Source organism: Myotis brandtii, unplaced genomic scaffold, assembly GCF_000412655.1.
Source record: "Myotis brandtii unplaced genomic scaffold, ASM41265v1 scaffold182, whole genome shotgun sequence".
Lineage (NCBI taxonomy): Eukaryota > Metazoa > Chordata > Mammalia > Chiroptera > Vespertilionidae > Myotis > Myotis brandtii.
In genome coordinates, this window is record NW_005356751.1 from 2,363,739 (window position 1) to 2,382,604 (window position 18,866).

At 41.4% G+C, this 18,866-nt stretch overlaps 1 long non-coding RNA gene across 1 annotated transcript in view; it reads left to right on the forward strand.

Moving 5' to 3' along the window:
• Positions 1–15,897, forward strand: part of LOC106725709 — a 22,718-nt gene extending 6,821 nt beyond the window's left edge. The window contains exons 2-4 of the long non-coding RNA XR_001361633.1: positions 15,500–15,504; positions 15,692–15,701; positions 15,887–15,897. This is a non-coding gene — a long non-coding RNA (uncharacterized LOC106725709). The remainder of the gene's footprint in view (positions 1–15,499; positions 15,505–15,691; positions 15,702–15,886) is intronic.
• The last annotated feature ends 2,969 nt before the right edge of the window (positions 15,898–18,866 follow it).

The window sequence follows — 18,866 nt, forward strand, 5'->3', positions numbered from 1 at the left end:
TGATGTCCGTTCCGTCTTTTAGTTGTATTTTTGAAGTGGTTGTTCGAGGCAGCAAACTCCGGTGTTAACCTATGCCGCCATCTTGGTTCTCCTCCGACATTAATGTCTTATCCTAATATATATAAAGAGCTAGGTGCCATCACGACCGAATGGGCAACCGGTCACCATGAAGTACATGAAGCACCTCTCGGTCCCCCCCTCCCCTGGCCCCTGAGCCCTTCACCATGATGGGGGGCTGGAGGTGGGGCAGGACTGGAGACTGTTAGCAGCGGCAGTGGCGGGCTGCTTCCCGGGGTGGCCGTGAGCTTAGCGGAGCAGTCACCAGGGTGGCAGCGAGTTTTGCGAAGCAGTCGCGGGGTGAGGGAGTTTTGCAGAGCATCCAACGGCGGGCTTCGTGGGGCGGCAGCAAGCTTTGCGGAGCAGTCGAGGAGCCGTGAGCATCAAGGAGCGTCCTGGGGCGGGGTGCCGGAAGCCGGTCCATCCTTGCTGCTCGACACAGTTGCTGCAGGAAAGAAACATCTGCACAGCATATGTTTCAAGGGACCTGGCGTATATGGCATACTGTTCTTAATATGTTTGCTCCCCTTAGCGCTATGTGTTTTAACCAAGGTCACCTCTCCGAGAAAGGTTGTTTCCCCAGGTAGGGATTTTTCCCTGAAGTTAGGGAGGGGATAAAACCCCTTAACTAAGTGCCAGGCGGGTAGTTAATCACTTTAACTACAAATAATCATGCTTAAACTACATAATCTTTACTCCCTGGAATGGAGATAAGAAACGCCCTAACCTTTGCAATAGAAATTGACAGGATTAAAATCAACTGGTATAAATACAGATGTAACAAGACAATAAACATCAGATCCTGACCAGAACTTGGCTAGAGATCCTGGCGAGGCTGCTGATCAACTGAACGCTGTCTCCGTCCACACCTTTGGGGACCCCTGGACCCGCTGGGGTTGGACCCCAGCAGCGGGGAGCTTCACACAGTATCGCAGAGCAGCAGAGGCCATGCAACGGAGTCCAGGCTGGGCCTAGGGACCCTAACTGTGCACGATTTCGTGGGTGCTCACCTCTAGTTCTAAAATAAAATTTTGTTTATGTTTTGTTTTGTTTTTAGGATTTCATTGGCTTACAAAAGGGAGATTAGAAGACTTGCTTTCTCAACCCTCCCACATCTAAAGATGCTGAAAAGGATGACCTTGACATCAGTACCAGAGAATTCTCTCACTTTGGTAAAGGGAAGAATCTGAGTGAAACTTCAAATAAGTAAGGGAAGCATAACAAAAGCTTCTTTCTTTTGCTTGGCTTTAGGGATGTTTATAATTTACCTTATCTTGTCTTACTCAATAAGACAGTTTCAAATACTATTATGGTTCCAGTTAAGTTGAGGCATCATTTTGAGACCAATAATTCAGCTTAAAGGAAAGGGAACTTAAGATTTTAAACATGACAAGATCTTTAAATGCCAAAACTTTTGTGTTACCACTTTTCAAACTAGAAAGGAAAAACCCCCGGAAGCATCTTACAGGTTAAATGATTGTGTTGCACTGGCTAGAGAAGGGCACACAATAACTGAGACACTATTAAAGTCTGTACATTATTCAATGAATGTCTGCTACATGAAAAGTCAGTCAAAGAAATCGTGGCAGTGCTACTCTCCAAAGATGCAGTAACTCACCAAATTAGGAAATTTGTTTCAAACACAAAGACTGAATTAATATCTCATCTGCAGAATTATACTGCCTTTCAGATAGACAACAATTATATAATTACAGATGTAGCTAGACTTGTTGCTTTGTTTGTGTCTATTAAATACAAGCAATAACAAATCCTTGAAGACAAGCTTTAATATAAATGCTTGGCACTAGACACGGGGGTGCAGAAATAAGTGTTGAACAAATTTTTTTAAATCTCATAGTTTATCCTGAAAAAACTATGGTATTTGCACTAATGGTATTAAAAATCACTGGCACCTTAACACAAATCAAGGCAGAAGCTCCAAACTGTACTCTTTACCACCACACACTCACTTTTTTTTTTTTAATCCAGTTTTGCCCTGGCGGGTGTTCTCAGTCATTAGAGCATCAGCCACCAGAAGCTGGAAGAGGCAAGGGATGAATTTCCCTCTAGAACCTCCAGAGGGAGCGCTTCCCTGCCCACCCCTTGGTCTCTGCACAGTGAAACTGACATGGGACCTCCCACCTCCTGAACTATAAGAGAACAGGTTTCTTGTGTTCTTATTTTTTGTGTTTTTTTGTTTTGTTTTTATATTATTTATTTCAGAGAGGAAAGGGGAGGGAAAGAGAAACATCAACGCTGAGAGAGAATCATTGATCTGCTGTCCTCAGCACACCCCCTACTGGGGATCGAGCCCACAACCCGGGCATGTGTCCTTGACTGGAATCGAACTCAGGACCCTTCAGTCCTTAGGCCAATGCTCTATCCACTGATCCAAACCTGCTAAGGCATCTTATGTTCTTGTTTTGAGCCAATTTCTTACAGCAGCCCCAGGAAACATACAAACCCCAAAGCAAAAGATTAAATGCAGAACCAGGCATGAGAATCCAGCTGTCTTATATTAAGCCTGACAGTAAAGAGATTTGCAAAAATTGCAGAACAAGGCCACTCCTCTCACTAAAATTTTTTCTGTTTTAAATATATAGCTGTTGTGTGTTTTTTTAAGTTGTTGGCATGTAATTGTGGACGAAATCAGAATTTTTGGACTGGAACCCAGATTCTTTGTCTGTCAAAGTCAAAGAATGAATCTACGGACAGAGGGTAGTATAGCAAAGGTGGAGATTAATTGAAGAACAAGTACAGACTCCCACGTGGGGAGAGGGAAAGAGTCCCACAGAATGGACTCCCACGTGAGGAGGAGGAAAAGGGTCCCACCGACTTCCTGTTTCCATGTTTTATAAAGGCTGTAGTTCCTGTGTCCTGATATCCCCTCTGATTGGCCACTATCCCTCTTTTTGATTTGGTCACTATAGCAACTCCTGAACTCAAAGGTCAAACACCACATGGGACATGCAATGCCCTCCTCCCTATTGTTCTTTTCTTTCTGGGCTTTCTTCCTTCTTCTTTATTTTATAAATATAGACCTTGTTCTTCCAGTTCTCTGGATTTATGTAAATGCAACTGTTGCTGCTGCCTGCGCCTGGCTTCCTTGTGTAATGGAAATGTACCTGTTGCTGCTCCCTTGTCTTATGAAAATATACCTGTTGCTGCTTCCTTGTTTTATGGAAATGTAACATGTAGCACTATGTTTTTTTTCCCATGGACCCCAATTCTAAAAATCCCCTAAACCTGCCTATGTTCCCCTAAAATTCCTGTTTCAATGCTAACCTGACAAGCTCAGGGAAGGCCTGCATGGTGGTCTTGCAAACTCAGAGACCTAAAGTAACCACAAAGGATGGTCTGAAATTAAACTTTAACTAAAAGCAGTTATGGTGGCTAGTTACATCCTAGGCCGGTATCTTCATTGACAAGGTCAACCTTTACCTTAACTGAGCCTGCCTTTTTGCATCTATAATAACACTAGTGACCCAGTGCATGAAATTTGTGCATGGGGGGCTGTCCCTCAGCCCAGCCTGCGCCCTCTCCAATCTGGGGTGGCCCCTAACCACCTCTACCTCAGCTCCGTCACCATGGCTTTGTCCAGAAGAATGTCCGGAAGGTCTCCTGGAAGGTCTCCCAGTCTAATTAGCATATTACCCTTTTATTAGTATAGATAGAGGCTTGGTGCACCGGTGGGGGCCGGCTGGTTTGCCCTGAAGGGTGTCCCAGGATCAGGGTGGGGGTTCCCTTAGGGGGCGGGGCGGCCTGGGCGAGGGGCCTGTGGTGGTTTGCAGGCTGGCCACGACCCCATTGGAGTGGGGGTCCACACTGGGGTGCCTGGCCAGCCTGGGTGAGGGGCTGAGGGCCGTTTGCAGGCCCCTCCCTCGGCAGCCGGCCCGGGCGACCCAAGCCTCCCACGTGCTCAGGCCAGCTCCATGGCCGCTGCCCACAGGCCCCCCTCCTTCAGCGGCCGGACCAGGCAGGTGGGAAGCTTGGCTTCCTCCATCACTGGGGGCGACCCAAGCCTCCCTCCTGCTCTGGCTGGCTCCGTGGCCACTGCCATCTTTGTCCCGCCAATTTGCATATTCCCTCCTGATTGGCTGTGGGGCATCGCAGAGGTACGGTCAATTTGCATATTTGTCTATTATTAGTGTAGATACCCTTGAAATGTCTGGGTAACTTGTAACTTCCCTTTTTTCTGGACCCCTTGGGGCACAACCTAATGTGCCTGGGCTCCAGGACAGATACCACAAATTCCTTCATTGTTATGTTAATTGTTCCTGCATCCACCTAAGTATATGTCTGACATTCTACTTTTTATCTAATCCCAGGGGTTTCCCTGCTTTGCTTTCTTCTGCCTCTCTAGTCTATCACCAATGGATTTCATGTAACCCATCTACATCCCTTTCCTTTGATTGCAATGTATAAATACAGATGTAACCCGCCATTCTCTGGAGCATTATCTCAATTCATTGAGGTTCTGCTTCCCGGCATATGTCGACAGTTTGGCTCAAATAAACTCACAAAAATTCTTTACAGGTTTCAATGGTTTTTTACATTAACATAATGGATTTATTGTGGCTATTTTAAAGTCAATTAATGTCTTAAAATTTTCTCCATTTTATTTTTTAATTCAATAAATACCTATAAATGAAGCAGGAATTTTAGGGGAATATAGGCAGGCTTAAGGATTTTTTAGAGTTGGGGTCCATGGAAAAACACAGGGCTACAGACTGGGAGAAGGTACATTTCCATAACACAAGGAAGCCAGATGCAGTTACATCTCCTTAAGACAAGGAAGCAATAACAGGTATATTTCCATAAGACAAGGGAACTGGAAGTAGCCAAGAAAGGTCTATATTTACAAAATAAAGAGAAGGAAGCCCTGAGGAAAGGAAGGACTATGAGGGAGGAGGGCCTCAGGAATCACTATAGTAACCAATTCGAAGAGGAATATTGACCAATCAGAGGGGATATCAGGACACAGGAACTGCAGCCTTTATAAACCATGGAAACAGGAACTCAGTGGGACCCTTTCCCCCTCCCTACTTGGGAGTCCATTCTGTGGGACTCTTTCCCTCTCTCCATGTGGGAGTCTGTACTTGTTCTTCAATAAATCTCCACCTTTGTTATACCACTTTCTCTCTGTGGATTCATTCTTCGATTCCGGCGGACAAAGAATCTGGGTTCCAGTCCAAAAATTTGGTATCATAGATATAACCCATATAAACAAAAGCTTTTGGAGGTCCTCAATTTTTAAGCATGTAGAAGAGTCCTGAGGTCACAAAGTTTGAAAACTGTTTATCTAGTACATAGTAGGTGCTCGATTATTTGTTTAAATAATCATTATATTTATCATTCAGTCACATCAATTGATATATGAGTATTGAAAGGGCGAGGAATACGCCCTCCATCTTACCTTGGCCATGTGCTTGGCAAGGAGCTCCTTCCCGGAAGTCTAAGCCTCTGCTAGCCACACCCAGGAACAAGACACCGACTTGCTCCTGGCCAATCGGCAGAGCACAGTCCTTTCTCCTCCCCTTACTCCAACCCCCTATAAAACCCGTCTCCACACAGAGTTATCTCTCTCTGCTTCCTGTCGCTGTGTCAGCAAGGTCGGGGAGCCGAGCTAGCTCGAATAAAGACTCTTATGCTTTTACATTGGACTGCTGGCTCCCTGTTGGTTTCTTGGGGATCCTGAAATCTGGGCATAACAAGTATAGGCTAGTGAACAGCAAAAAAGAGTTTAGGGGTAAGGTGAATGGTTTCAAGAAAAGACAAAGGAATTCTTAGAAAAGAGAAATTTGGTTAAAAGACAAAACTATCCCAATTGACCAGGTTATGAAGAAGTTGCTGGAGCAACTTCCAGAACTTTCTACCCTGTGACCCAGACACCGAGATCGTTGAATTCTCATCAGTTCCTGCCATTCCTCCTCAAGCTTCTACCTTAAACGTTAAAAATTGAAAATAAAGCCAGGAAACAAATATCAAAAGCCCAGAAGTGAAATTCTTGGTAGGAAACGCTATAAAATTATATAGCAGGACTTCCTGATATTTAGAAAGATGGGATATGGAAATTGGAAGAAAATTTGGAGGTTATCAACCCATCTAATTACCTAATTTAAAAAAAAAAAAAAAAAGATATTGTACTCAGGCTTTGGAAGTCACTTGACCAAAGTCGCACAGTCTTAGGGGTAGACTTTGAGCCTGGAGCTTTTGTCAACACCCTACCCGACTTCCTTTCCCCATACTTTCATGCTATTGACAGAGAACTAAGTGGTTGCCTGTGGCTTCCTGTTCTGAGACTCTGGCTCCAAACCCTGCCCTGAAATGAAGGGGGGATGGATGTTCTCTTTTAAGCTTATAATTTCGGACTGTCCATTTTCCCGTAAATATGGACTCTTCTTCCTCCTTTTCCCATCTTTCCTTCTGTCCCAGGTAATTTCACTCAGAAAGCCATACTATCACGGGGATTGCACCTAGTAAATTAAACCCTGTAGAACTGGACGTCCTCTGTCTCTTCCAGTCAGGGAGGAGGGCAGCTTCACTGAGCTAAAAATAGGGTAGAGAAGTGACTCAGTACATGAATGAGCTGCATGTTCCTTAAGAAGAGAAGACGCAGTGGTCTTAGGACATTGGGCGGCGGGGAACGGGCGGCGGGGATGGCGGGACACAAACTAGTTTATTCCCCATAAGAATATCAGCAGCCCCACCACAAACTTTCCAAGCAGGGCTGTCTCACTTAGAAATACATGCAGATGTGTGAAAGGACAATAAAAAAATTATTTCTCTTCAGTGTATTTCCTAACTTTCCTTTTAAAAATCTTTTACTTTGTCCAGCCAGTGTTGCTCAGTGGTTGAGCAGCAACATATGAACCAGGAGTTCACTGTTCTATTCCCTGTCAGGGCACATACCCCAGTTGCTAGCTCAATCCCCAGTAGAGGGCCTACAGAAGGCAGCTGATCAATGATTCTCTCTCATCATTGATGTTTCTCTCTTTCTCTCCCTTTCCCTTCCTCTCTGAAATCAATAAAAATATATTTAAAGTAAAAATAAAAATCTTTGCTCTAGCCAGTTTGGCTCAATGGATAGAGTGTCAGCCTGCGGACCAAAGGCCGGTCAAGGGCACGAACCTCGGTTTCGGGCTCCTCCGCAGCCTGGGCCCTGATTAGGGCACATGCAGGAGGCAACTTATTCAGGTGTTTCTCTCACGTCGATATTTCTCTCTGTCTTTCCCTCTCTCTTCCACTCTCTCTAAAAATCAATGAAAAATAGCCTCGAGTGAGGATTAACAAAAAAATAAGAAAATAAAAATATTTTATTTTGAATAGATGTTAAATTCACTCTATTAAAAATACAAAATGTAAAAAAAGTTATACTGAGAAAAGTCTTTTTCCCCTCCCATCCCCCAGCCACCCACTTGCTCTCCCTAAAAGCAACCGGTATAATCTATTTCATCAGAAATATTTTATACATAAACATTAGCTTTCTCTTTGAAAGTCTTAGGTTCCACCCCCATGTCCACAGAGAATTCAGCCCCCTTATTTCCAGGATATATCTCTAGGGAAGCTTTCCTTCATGTAACAGCTTTCTGAAAATGTCTGCCCCTCATTCAATGGACCTGTTGAAGACGGACAGCAGTTGTTCATGTGCACTTACTCCAGGCTGCCATGCCATCCTGGGAATTTGCCTGGGAACCATCTGAAAGGAGTTCCAGGACACAGACCTATCCATTCAGTTCTCACCCTCTGTCCTTGGCCAGACTCTTCAGTAGGCCCCAAGTCATCCGTTCTATTCCCGACCCCCTAGACATCTCAACTCTATTTGGGTTTCTTCATCCTTTTGCCCTATGTGTTTAACATTTGGCAATGCTTTCCCTGCAAAACCCTTGTCAGCTTTGACCAATAATTCTGATTTCCCATTTATAGCTAAATTGCCTCTTTTTACCTCTAATAACATGCTTAATACACCCCCATTGCTCCATTTTCTCTGCCACCATCTTGCTTTAGCTACCTCATCTCTGTCCTGGATTATTATAAAAATACTCTAATTAGTCACCCATTATTATCAGCTTCTTTTTTCAGCCAAACATTCAGAGAGAGCTTCGTATCTTAGAAATCTGATCATATTATTTATTCTCAGGTCAAAATAGTCTGAATCCAAAATGTCATGTATATGACAAGACCCATTTCATATCTCCAAGAGCAAGGCTGTGAGCAGAATACAGTGTGTAGCATTTTCCAGTGAATTTTTCCACAGATTACCTTTTATAATAAATATCTATTAACAACTTAAAAATACCATTTGGTAAAAGCTGGGATCAATGAGCTGTTTAGACTGTGGAACAAACACAGGGTGGGGCAAAGGTAAGTTTACAGTTGTGAGTACACAAAACAGAGTTTATTCTTGTATCATGATTTGTTAATTATTGTATTATTTTCTTTTTAAAATATGTTTTTATTTATCTTTAGAGAGAATGAGGAAGGATGCGGGAATAAGAATACTTAAACCATTGCAGGCCAGGTGGCTCAGTGGTTGAGCGTCGACCTATGAACCAGAAGGTCATGATTGGATTCCCAGTCAGGGCATATGCCCAGATTGGGTTGTGGGCTACATCCCCAGTGGGGGCATGCAAGAGGCAACCTATCAGTGATTCTCTCTCATCATTGATGTTTCTATCTCTCTCTCCTCCCTTCCTCTCTGAAATCAATATAAATATATTTTTTTAAAAAGAAATGATGGCTAAAAACTTCTCACATCTGATTTTTAAAAAAACAGAGAAAAATATTCAAAACAGCAAGAGAAAAACAATCTATCATGTACAAGGGAAAACCAATTTGATTATGGCTGACTTCTCATCAGAAGCAATGACTAGGAGACAGTGAGGTAATATATTCAAAGAGCTGAAAATTCAAGTATATATCCAAAGCTGTGTCCGGGTAGCTCAGTTGGTTACAGCATCATCCTGATTACACCAAGGATGCAGGTTCAATCCCCAGTCAGGGCACATTCAAGAAACCACCAATGAATGCCTATATAAATAAGTGGAACAACAAATCAATCAATCAATCTCTTTCTCTCTCTTTTTCTCCTTTCTTCCCTTTAAAAATCAATCAAGAAACAAAAAGAATTCTATATCCAGTAAAACTGACCTTTAAAAATGAAAGTGAAGGTCTTTCTTTTTGAAGGCTCCCATGTCACATAAAACTTAAATAATGTGTATGCTTTTCTCCTGTTTAAAAAAAAGAAAGTGTAATAAAGACATTTCAACATAATCAAAGAATTGTTGCTAGCACACTTGCCTTAGAAGAACTACTCAATAAATTTCTTCAGGATAATAGGAAATGACACCAGATAGCAACTCAAACTATACAAAGAAATGAAGAGCACAGAAAAATGGTAAACATATGAATAAATAGATTATAAATATATATTTTCTCTTTTCTTTTAAGAACTTTTAAAAAATGAAAGATTTTGTAAAGTAAATCATAACACTATTGTTGGGTTTATAACATATACAGATGTAATATGTATTATAATATTTACACAAAAGAAAGAGCAGTAAGGAACTATATTGGAGCAAAATTTCTATAGTATTTTACTGAACTATTATTATTATTCCAGTTATTATTCATCTGAAATAGATTGTGATAAATTAAGATGCATATTGTAATTCCTAGAACAACCACTTAAAAATAACCCAAAAAATGTAGGAAAAAATAAACACAGTAATTAAAATGGGATACAAAAATATTTATTAAATATAACAAAAGACAATAAAAAAGGAACAAAACCACGTGACATATAGAGAACAAATAGAAAATGGCAGACATGAATCCAACAATATTTGTAATTATATTAAATCTGTATGCGCTACTTGTATTTTCTTCATCCTATCAATGTGGTATAATGCATTGATGGATTTTTATATGTTAAATCACCCTTATATTCCAGAAATAAAGCCCAGTTGGTTTTGTGTATCATTCTTTTAACATTCTTTGAATTCTGTTTGCTGGTATTTTGTTGAAGATTAATGTTCACAAGAGATATTGATCTGTGGTTTTCTTTTCTTGTAGTGTCTTTGACTTTGTGGTATCAAGGTAATGCTAGGTTCTTGATTTATTTGAGTTTGGAAAAGTGACCCTTTTTTTTCTCCTTTTTGGAAGAGTTTGAAGAGGATTGGTGTTCATTCTTTAAATGTTGGTAGATTCAACAGTGACCTTCATCTTTGTTGGGACATTTTGCTTGTTTGTTTGTTTAATTTTTTTTCAATTTTAGAAAGAGAAGAAGGGAGAGGGAGAGAGAGATAGAAACATTGATGGGAGAGAAACATCAACTGGCTGCCTCCTCATGCCCCATACTGGGGAAAGAGCCCACAAGCTGGGCATGTGCCTTGGTGCATGGGTTGATGATGAACCACTGAGCCACACCAGCCTGGTTCATTGGGATGTTTTGATTACTAATTCAATCTTCTTAATAATTATGAGTCTGTTCAGATTTTCTGTTTCTTCATGATTCAGTCTTAGTAGGTTTGTGTTACTAGGAGTTTATCAGTTTCATCTGGGCTATCCATTTCGTTGGTGTACAATTATTCATAGTATACTCTTATAATCCTTTATATTTCTGTGGCATCATTTATAATGTCCCCTTGTTAATTTCTGATTTGACTTTTTTGGGTCTTCTTTTTTTTTTAAGTCAATTTGGTTTGTCCATTTTGTTTATCTTTTTATGGATATTTTGACTTCTTTATTGTTTCACTATTTTCCATTGTATTTATCTCTGGTCAAGTCTTTATTTCCTTCCTTTTGTTAGCTTTGGGTTTTGTTTTAATATTCTTTTTTTAACATGTACAATTAGGTTACTGACTTGAAAACCTTTTTCTTTTATTTAAGTATTTTTTGTTGTGTTTTTTAAATATATATATTTTTTTATTTCAGAGAGAAGGGAGAGAGAGAGAGAGAGAGAGAGCTATAAATTTTTAACATCAATTAGGTTACTGACTTGAAAACCTTTTTCTTTTATTTAAGTATTTTTTTTGTTGTGTTTTTTTTAAAATATATATTTTTTTATTTCAGAGAGAAGGAGAGAGAGAGAGAGAGCGCTATAAAAAATCAATGATGAGAGAGAATCATTGATCGGCTGCCTCCTGCACACCCGCTACTGGGGAAAGGGGCCTGCAACCCAGGCATGTGCCCCTGAGTGAAATCAAACCCAGGACCCTTCAATCCTCAGGCCGACGCTCTATCCACTGAGCCAAACCAGGTAGGGCTTAAGTATGTTTTTATTAATTTTTAAAAAGAGGAAGAAAGAGGGAGAGAAAGAAACATGGATTGGGCTGCCTCCTGCATGCCCCCTACTGGAGGTCAAGCCTGAAATCCTGGGCATGCACCCTGACCAGGAATCAAAACAGCGACTCTTGGTGCATGGAATTATACTCAACCAACTGAGCCACACCAACTGGGCTCCTTTTTCACTTTTAATGTATATGTTTATATTATAAATGTCCCTCTTAGCACAATTTTTCTGCATCCCATAAGTTTTGGTATGTTGTGTTTTCATTTTTGTTCACCTCAAGGTATTTTCTAATCTCCCTTGTGATTTCTCCTTTGACCTACTGATCATTTAAGAGTATGTTAATTTCCACATATTTTTAGTTTTCCTTCTGCTATTGACTTCTAGTTCCATTTCATTGTGGTGAGAAAAAAAATACTTTGCATGCACATATGATTTCAAACTTTTAAAATGCATTAAGATTTGTATTGTGTCTATCCAGTGAGCCAAACCGTCCAGGGCTCAAGGTATTTTCTAATCTCCCTTGTGATTTCTCCTTTGACCTACTGATCATTTAAGAGTATGTTGATTTCCACATATTTTCAGTTTTCCTTCTGCTATTGATTTCTAGTTTCATTTCATTGTGGTGAGAAAAAGAATACTTTGCATGCACATATGATTTCAAACTTTTAAAATGCATTAAGATTTGTATTGTGGGCCCTACCTGGTTTGGCTCAGTGTATAGAGCATCAACCTGCGGACTGCAGGGTCCTGGATTTGATTCCAGTCAAGGGCACATGCCTGGGTTGCGGGCTCGATCACCAATAGGGGGCATGTAGGAGGCAGTTGATCAATGATTCTCTTTCATCATTAATATTTCTACCTCTCTCTTTCTCTCCCCTCCTCTCTGAAATAAATAAAAATATATTTTAAAAGATTTGTGTTATGGCCAAACATATACTCTATCCTAGAGACTATCCCATCTGCACTTGAGAAGAATGTATATTCTACTTGAGTGTTCTGTATATATCTATTAGGTCTAGTAATGTACAGCATTGTTCAAGGCCTCCATTTTATTATATTTCTGTCTGGTTTTCTAACTGTTATTGAAAATGGATATTGAAGACTCCAACTATTATTGTAGCCTGTATTTCTCCCTTTAATTTTGTCAATTTTTGCTTCTAACGGTAGATAGACTTAAGTGACTGGATAGATATTCCATGTTCATGGATTGGCAAGAACCAATATTGTGATTGCAGATCTCCCTCAGATTGACCTATAAATTCTAAGCAAAGCTGCAGCAGCCTTTTTGGCACAAGCAGACAACCTGATTCTAAATTTTATGTAGAATATCCAAAACAATTTTGAAAAAGAAGAACAAAGCTGGATGGCTTAAAATTGCCAATTTAAAAATGTACTATAAACCTATAGTAATCAAGACAGTGTGGTATTGGTATAAAGATAGGCATATGAATTAATGTAACAATATTAAGAATCAGAAATAATTCTTACATTTATGGTCAATTGATTTTCAAGGAACTAGCTAACAGTTTGGAGAAAAAGACATTATTTGCTACAACAATTTGAAATTCATGTGCAAAAAAAGTTAACTCACACCATATACAAAATTAACTCAAAATGGATCTTACACCTAAATGTAAAAGTAAAACTAAAAAAGTTCTAGGAGAAAACATAGGATAAAATCTTTATGACCTTGGACTAGGCAGAGTTCTTAAATATGACATCAAAAGCACAGTTCGCACACACAAAAAGTAATAAATTGGACTTCATCAAAATGAAAATGTTTGTGCTTCAAAAGATACTCATAATAAGTTGCAAAGACAAGACAGAGACTAAGAGAAAATATTTACAAATTATATATCTGATAAAGGACTTGTATCCAAAATATACCAAGAACCACTAATAAGTTTAACAATCCAATTAAAAACTGAGTGAAACATTTGAATGTAGATTTCACCAGAGGGGATATATGAATGGCTAAAGAGCACTTGAAAAGATTCTCAAGATCATTAGTCATTAGGGAAATGCAAATTAAAACCACAATAAGATAGCATTACATCTTTTTTAAAATAATTTTTTCTTTATTGATTAAAGTATTACATTTGTGTCCTTATCCCTCCCAATGTCCCTCCCACCCTCCCATTCATGCCCTCACCCCCCTGGTGTCTGTGTCCGTTGGTTAAGCTTATAGGCATGCATACAAGTCCTTTGGCTGATCTCTAGCATTACATCTTATTACCCACTAGGGCTATAATAAAAATGACAGATGATACCAAGTGTTGGAGAGGATATGGGGAAATCTTCATATATTGCTGGCAAAAATGCAAAATGAACAGCCACACTGTGAAAGAATCTTGGAAGTTTTTTAAACAAACTTCCCATATGACCCAGAAATTCCACTACTAGGTATCTACCCAAGAGAAATTAAAATGTATGTCCACACAAAGACTTGTACATAAATGTTCAAAGCAGTACCATTCATAATAGCCAAAAGCCGAAAACACCCCAAATATCCATCAACGGATGAATGAATAAACAAAATGTGGTATACCCATACAACTGACTATCTTTCAGCCATAAAACCAATAAAGCACTGATACATGCTACAACACGAATGAAACTCAAACACATTATATTAAGTGAAAGAAGCCAATTGCAAAAACTGACCAAAGAATCAGGTCAGTAATTGCCTGAAACTGGAGGTGAAATTGAGGATTGATTACAGATACTCATGAGGGAACTTTATGAGGTTTTGGGAATGTTCTAAATCTAGATTGTTGGCAATGATTGCACAGCACTATAAATTTATTAAAAATAATTGACTATACACTTACAATGGGTGAAATTAATGGTATATAAATTACATTTCAATAAAATGATAAAAAAAATTTTAATGAATTTCAGAAATACTTGTCCATTATTGATTGACAGCTTGCTCCAGGCTTTTTCTGGGACTTAGTGACCAGAGATGCATGCAGACATGGAAAGAGAAAGAATTTTTTTAGAAATAGTAATACTAAGGAGGGTCTAGCAGTGGTTCTCAACCTTCTGGTCCTCTAATGTTCCTCATGTTGTGACCCAACCATAAAATTACTTTCGTTGCTACTTCATAACTGGAATGTTGCTACTGTTATGAATCGTAATGTAAATGTCTGATATGCAGGATGGTCTTAGGCGACCCCTGTGAAAGGGTCGTTCCACCGCCAAAGGGGTCGCGACCCACAGGTTGAGAACCGCTGGGACAACCAGAGAAAACTTTCAAGAGATCAGCCTTGGGAATGGCCAGAAGTTGGTGAGGAAACTATCCAGGCTGAAAGGCAAAGATTAGAAAGGGAGACTTACTGGATAGAGTTGCAGGGACTGAAATGGTGGGGATTTAGACAACATTAAAGAACACAATTCCACCCTCATGCCCAAGGGGGCGCCAGAGGAGCAAGTCCCAGTTGTGCCCATAGGCCTTCCCAGCCCCTGAAGGCAGGGCACTCTCCTGGGTTCATTCAAAAACCAACCCAGGTTCTTCAGAGACCAGGACGTTCAATTTCCGTTTATTTTCTTTCTTGGGCAGAAGAAGGAATTTGTCTGAAGGTGGCTTCCTTCTGAGTCTGAATAGGCGGCAGGAAGAGCCAAGTGAGGCCTTGTGACTCTCCAGGGGAGAAGCAGCAGGTACAGCCAAAAGAAACTGCCCTGAGAGTAGCTTTTTCAGGATGACACATGCTATTTTCTTCCTCTCCCTCTGTGACTCAGATGCACATTCCACACAGACCTTTGCCTGTGTTTTCTTTCCTCTGCCCTGATTGCTGGCCAGCAGACTGTGTACACAGTGTTTTCCCACTCCTGCTCCCCACTCTGAATCAGCCTGGTAAAAACATCAGCTGGGAGAGAGCTATGTTTAGCAGGTTCAACTCCTCTACAACAAATACCTTCCCAACGAACATCTTTAACGAGGAGTCCTCCAGAGCCCAGGGTATGTCTAACCTAATTCAAGCAGTAGTCAATGAAACAAAGTTCTAATCCATACCACGTACAGTGGGGCCTTGACTTACGAGTGTCCCGACTAAAGCAGGTTCAACTCCTCTACAACAAATACCTTCGCAATGAACGTCTTTAACGAGGAGTCCTCCAGAGCCCAGGGTATGTCTAACCTAATTCAAGCTGTAGTCAATGAAACAAGGTTCTAATCCATACCACGTATTTGTACAGTCCAGTGGTGCTTACTTGTGAAAAGATTTGACCTGTAATAGTTTCTTTTCCCTAAGGAGCCTGAGAAATAAGTGGAGGCAAAAACAGAGCCCCCTCTGTACTTGGAGAGTATTTTCCCACAGACATGCAGTTTTAAAAATGCAGTTCCCAAGAAGTCTTTGTAAGGACTTTTCCCAATAGTCTACCTAATCCTGGACAAGAAAAAGAGATAGGCTGTAGATTTGATAAGCAAGAATCTTCTCAGAAGGAAACCATGGGAACTCTCAATATTCAAATAGGCCCTGATCCCAAAGCACTGTAGAAAGTGATCAAGGGACCCAGAAATGAATCACGTTAAAGGAAGCAAAAGTAGCGTTCCACAGGTGATAGTACTGTCGAGGCCCAAAGCTATACTAATGTACTAATGAGAGCCAAGTCTTTAAAAATCCAGTACCTAGGAGATATATGTAATACTTTCAACAATAAAGAATTTTTTAAAATTCGGTACCTAGATCATCTGACAGAATCAGTCACATTGATTGTTCTTACATACTGCTAAGTGCAAGATGTTCTTCATGGGGCAGTATTGCTGGGGGAAGCCATTATCTCCCTCTCCTCGCTCCATAAAATAGAAACTTCCACTTTAAAATTGTGAAGAGCATTTACCTTCCTGTTACTCCCCTCTCAGTTTTCCCCAAGGAAGGAGTGGCCCATCTAAAGAGGCACTGGGAAAGGAGCTGAGCATGTGCGGCCCCGTCTGCACCTTCTCCTGGGACTAGCCTGCCCAGCAGACAGGTGCATCCAGCCCCAAGCCCCTCACACACATACACTCCTGCTTCCCCAGCTTCCCCAGAAGGTCGGGGGGAGGGGGGGGAGTTTTAGAAAGTCTGGTTTCTCCTCCACTTTGGCCTCAGCCCATCAAAGCTGACATTTTTATCTCCATGTGTCTGATTGTGTGTCTGTTTCTCAAAAGGTTCTGAACATGGAGGGGTAAGAGCTGTGGTTTATTGGACTTTTCAAAGCCCCCAAATCAAGACTTTAAGTAGCCCTGCCACTGAAAAGTTTGAAAACCAGAGAATAACTCAAAGAAATGAATCTAGCAGGAGATGAAATTCACCAAATGCCCTTGAGCTTCTCAATTAGGAAGGGAGGCACCTCTTCTAGAAGACAATGCAGCTTGAGGGGCTTGCACACGAGGGATGAAGAGACAGCTTTGCAGGAGCCTGGGGTGGAGAGACCAGCGTCACTACCAGACTCCCCCATATCCCAAGTGTGAAGTCAGTCTTGGTGAGAGCTCCAAATTGAGAACCAGAAAATTTGAGTTCAAGTTCCAGCTCATCCAAAGTGCAGCATTTTGAGCCTCAGTTTCCTTATTTGTAAGCTAGTGGCCCGGTGCACAAAATTCGTGCACTCGGGGAGCAGGGGTCCCCCAGCCTGGCCTGTGCCCTGTCACAATGTGGGAGCCCCCGCAATCCATCGCCCCAAAGAGGTAGGCCCGCCCACCCATCCAGGGCTCCTCGATGAATTGCCCCAAAGAGGTAGGCCAGAGCTGGAGGAGGCCTCCGCCGTGGCCCCGCCCCCACCCCCAACGCTGCAAGTCCCTGCCCACCCGCGCCTGCTGCACTTGCAGCCTCCAGCTGATCAGTCGTTACGTGTGAGGGCATCCCGACCATTTGCATATTACCCTTTTATTAGTATAGATGAGCATAAATATCATTTCCACCTCCCCAGTAGGGTTACTGTGAGAATCACATAATACCTTGTACATGCATGTTCATGTACACTGGAAAGCATGACAGAAAAAGAACATAGTATGAAAAAAATGGTGAAGACAAGGTACATGAAGGCATTTTGGGTGAAAGTGCTACTATTTGCCATTTGCTCTTCCAGATTCACTCTCCACTCCGGTCTGTGTCCTGCAGGCTGTTCTTTCTGAACTGAACTAATGGTCTCCCTTGTCTTTTGGCTGCTGATTGAATTTAATGGCTGAGCAGCAACAGAGGGGAATGGAGGGGCAGCTATTCCTCTGATTGGATTCGATTCTACCAGCATCCTCCTTGCTGGGTCTCCTCAGGTTGGCTGCACCTCCCTATGGAGGGTCCAGCTCAAGTCACACTGCCTTCTCCATACAGTTTTCTCCCAGCCCAGCAGCACGGCCCTTGTGCAGGAGGAAAAATAATTTTCCTTCTACCCTTCTAAGTTCTTCTGGCTGATCTAATAATCAAATTGAGATGAGACAGATTAACAGGAGGAAATAACCAAGTTTATTATGTATGTACATACAGGGGTTCCACAAGACTATGGGGGCAGAGGACAAATCGGGCAGTTGAGGCTTAAATTGCCACCTTGAGCTAAGAAGGGGGCGGGCAGGGGTTGTAGTTTGGGACTTCAAAGGGCAGGAAGGCAATTCACATGAGTTTGGTAAACAAATGTTTGCTGGGCCATCATCTTTAACATCTGACACAGAGAGGACTTTGATCAACCTTGCGAGGTCCCTCCCTGTCTATCACACTCAGTTCCTATTAAACTGTACTTTATCTATGATAACAGTTCCCTGAAACAGGATCTCTAAATTCATGTAGGCAGGTAAGGGAGAGGGTCAAGGTCCTTTCTGAGTCTTTTGTTTCCTAAAATTAACCAGCTTTAAATAACCAATATCCGAAGCAGCATATTTTGGGGTGCAAACTCTGCTTTCCCTCACCATCACCAGGGACTTTGTGAGAAATACAAATGCCCCAGTCCTACCCCAAACCCACTGAAGCAGAAGGTCCAGGGTGAGGCCCAGATTCTGATGCCTGTGAAGTTTGAAACCACTGCTGACACTAACCGCTCCCTTTCCTTTGCTTGCAGTTACTAACTCTGGGATACTGTCCAATCCCTTGTTATTTCCCCGCCCCTCCAAAAAAATCCTGTTTATCTTTGTAAATAGTCCTTTTGTCATAGTCTCCTCAAATTTCTCATTTTGAGTGTGCCATCGTTTCCACAGGACCTAACATCGTCTTTTAGGGGCTTCTTGGGATCACAAAAATAAGACAACTGCTTCGTATTCTGCCTGTGAAAAAAACAGGCCCGCTGTCCAAGGAGGAGAAATATCTGCTAATGCAGCGGTTCTCAACCTGTGGGTCGCGACCCCTTTGGGGGTCGAACGACCCTTTCACAGGGGTCGCCTAAGACCATTGGAAAACACATATATAATTACATATTGTTTTTGTGATTAAAATTACAGTTATGAAGTAGCAACGAAAATAATTTTATGGTTGGGGGTCACCACAACATGAGGAACTGTATTAAAGGGTCGCGGTATTAGGAAGGTTGAGAACCACTGAATTAGATGGATGGA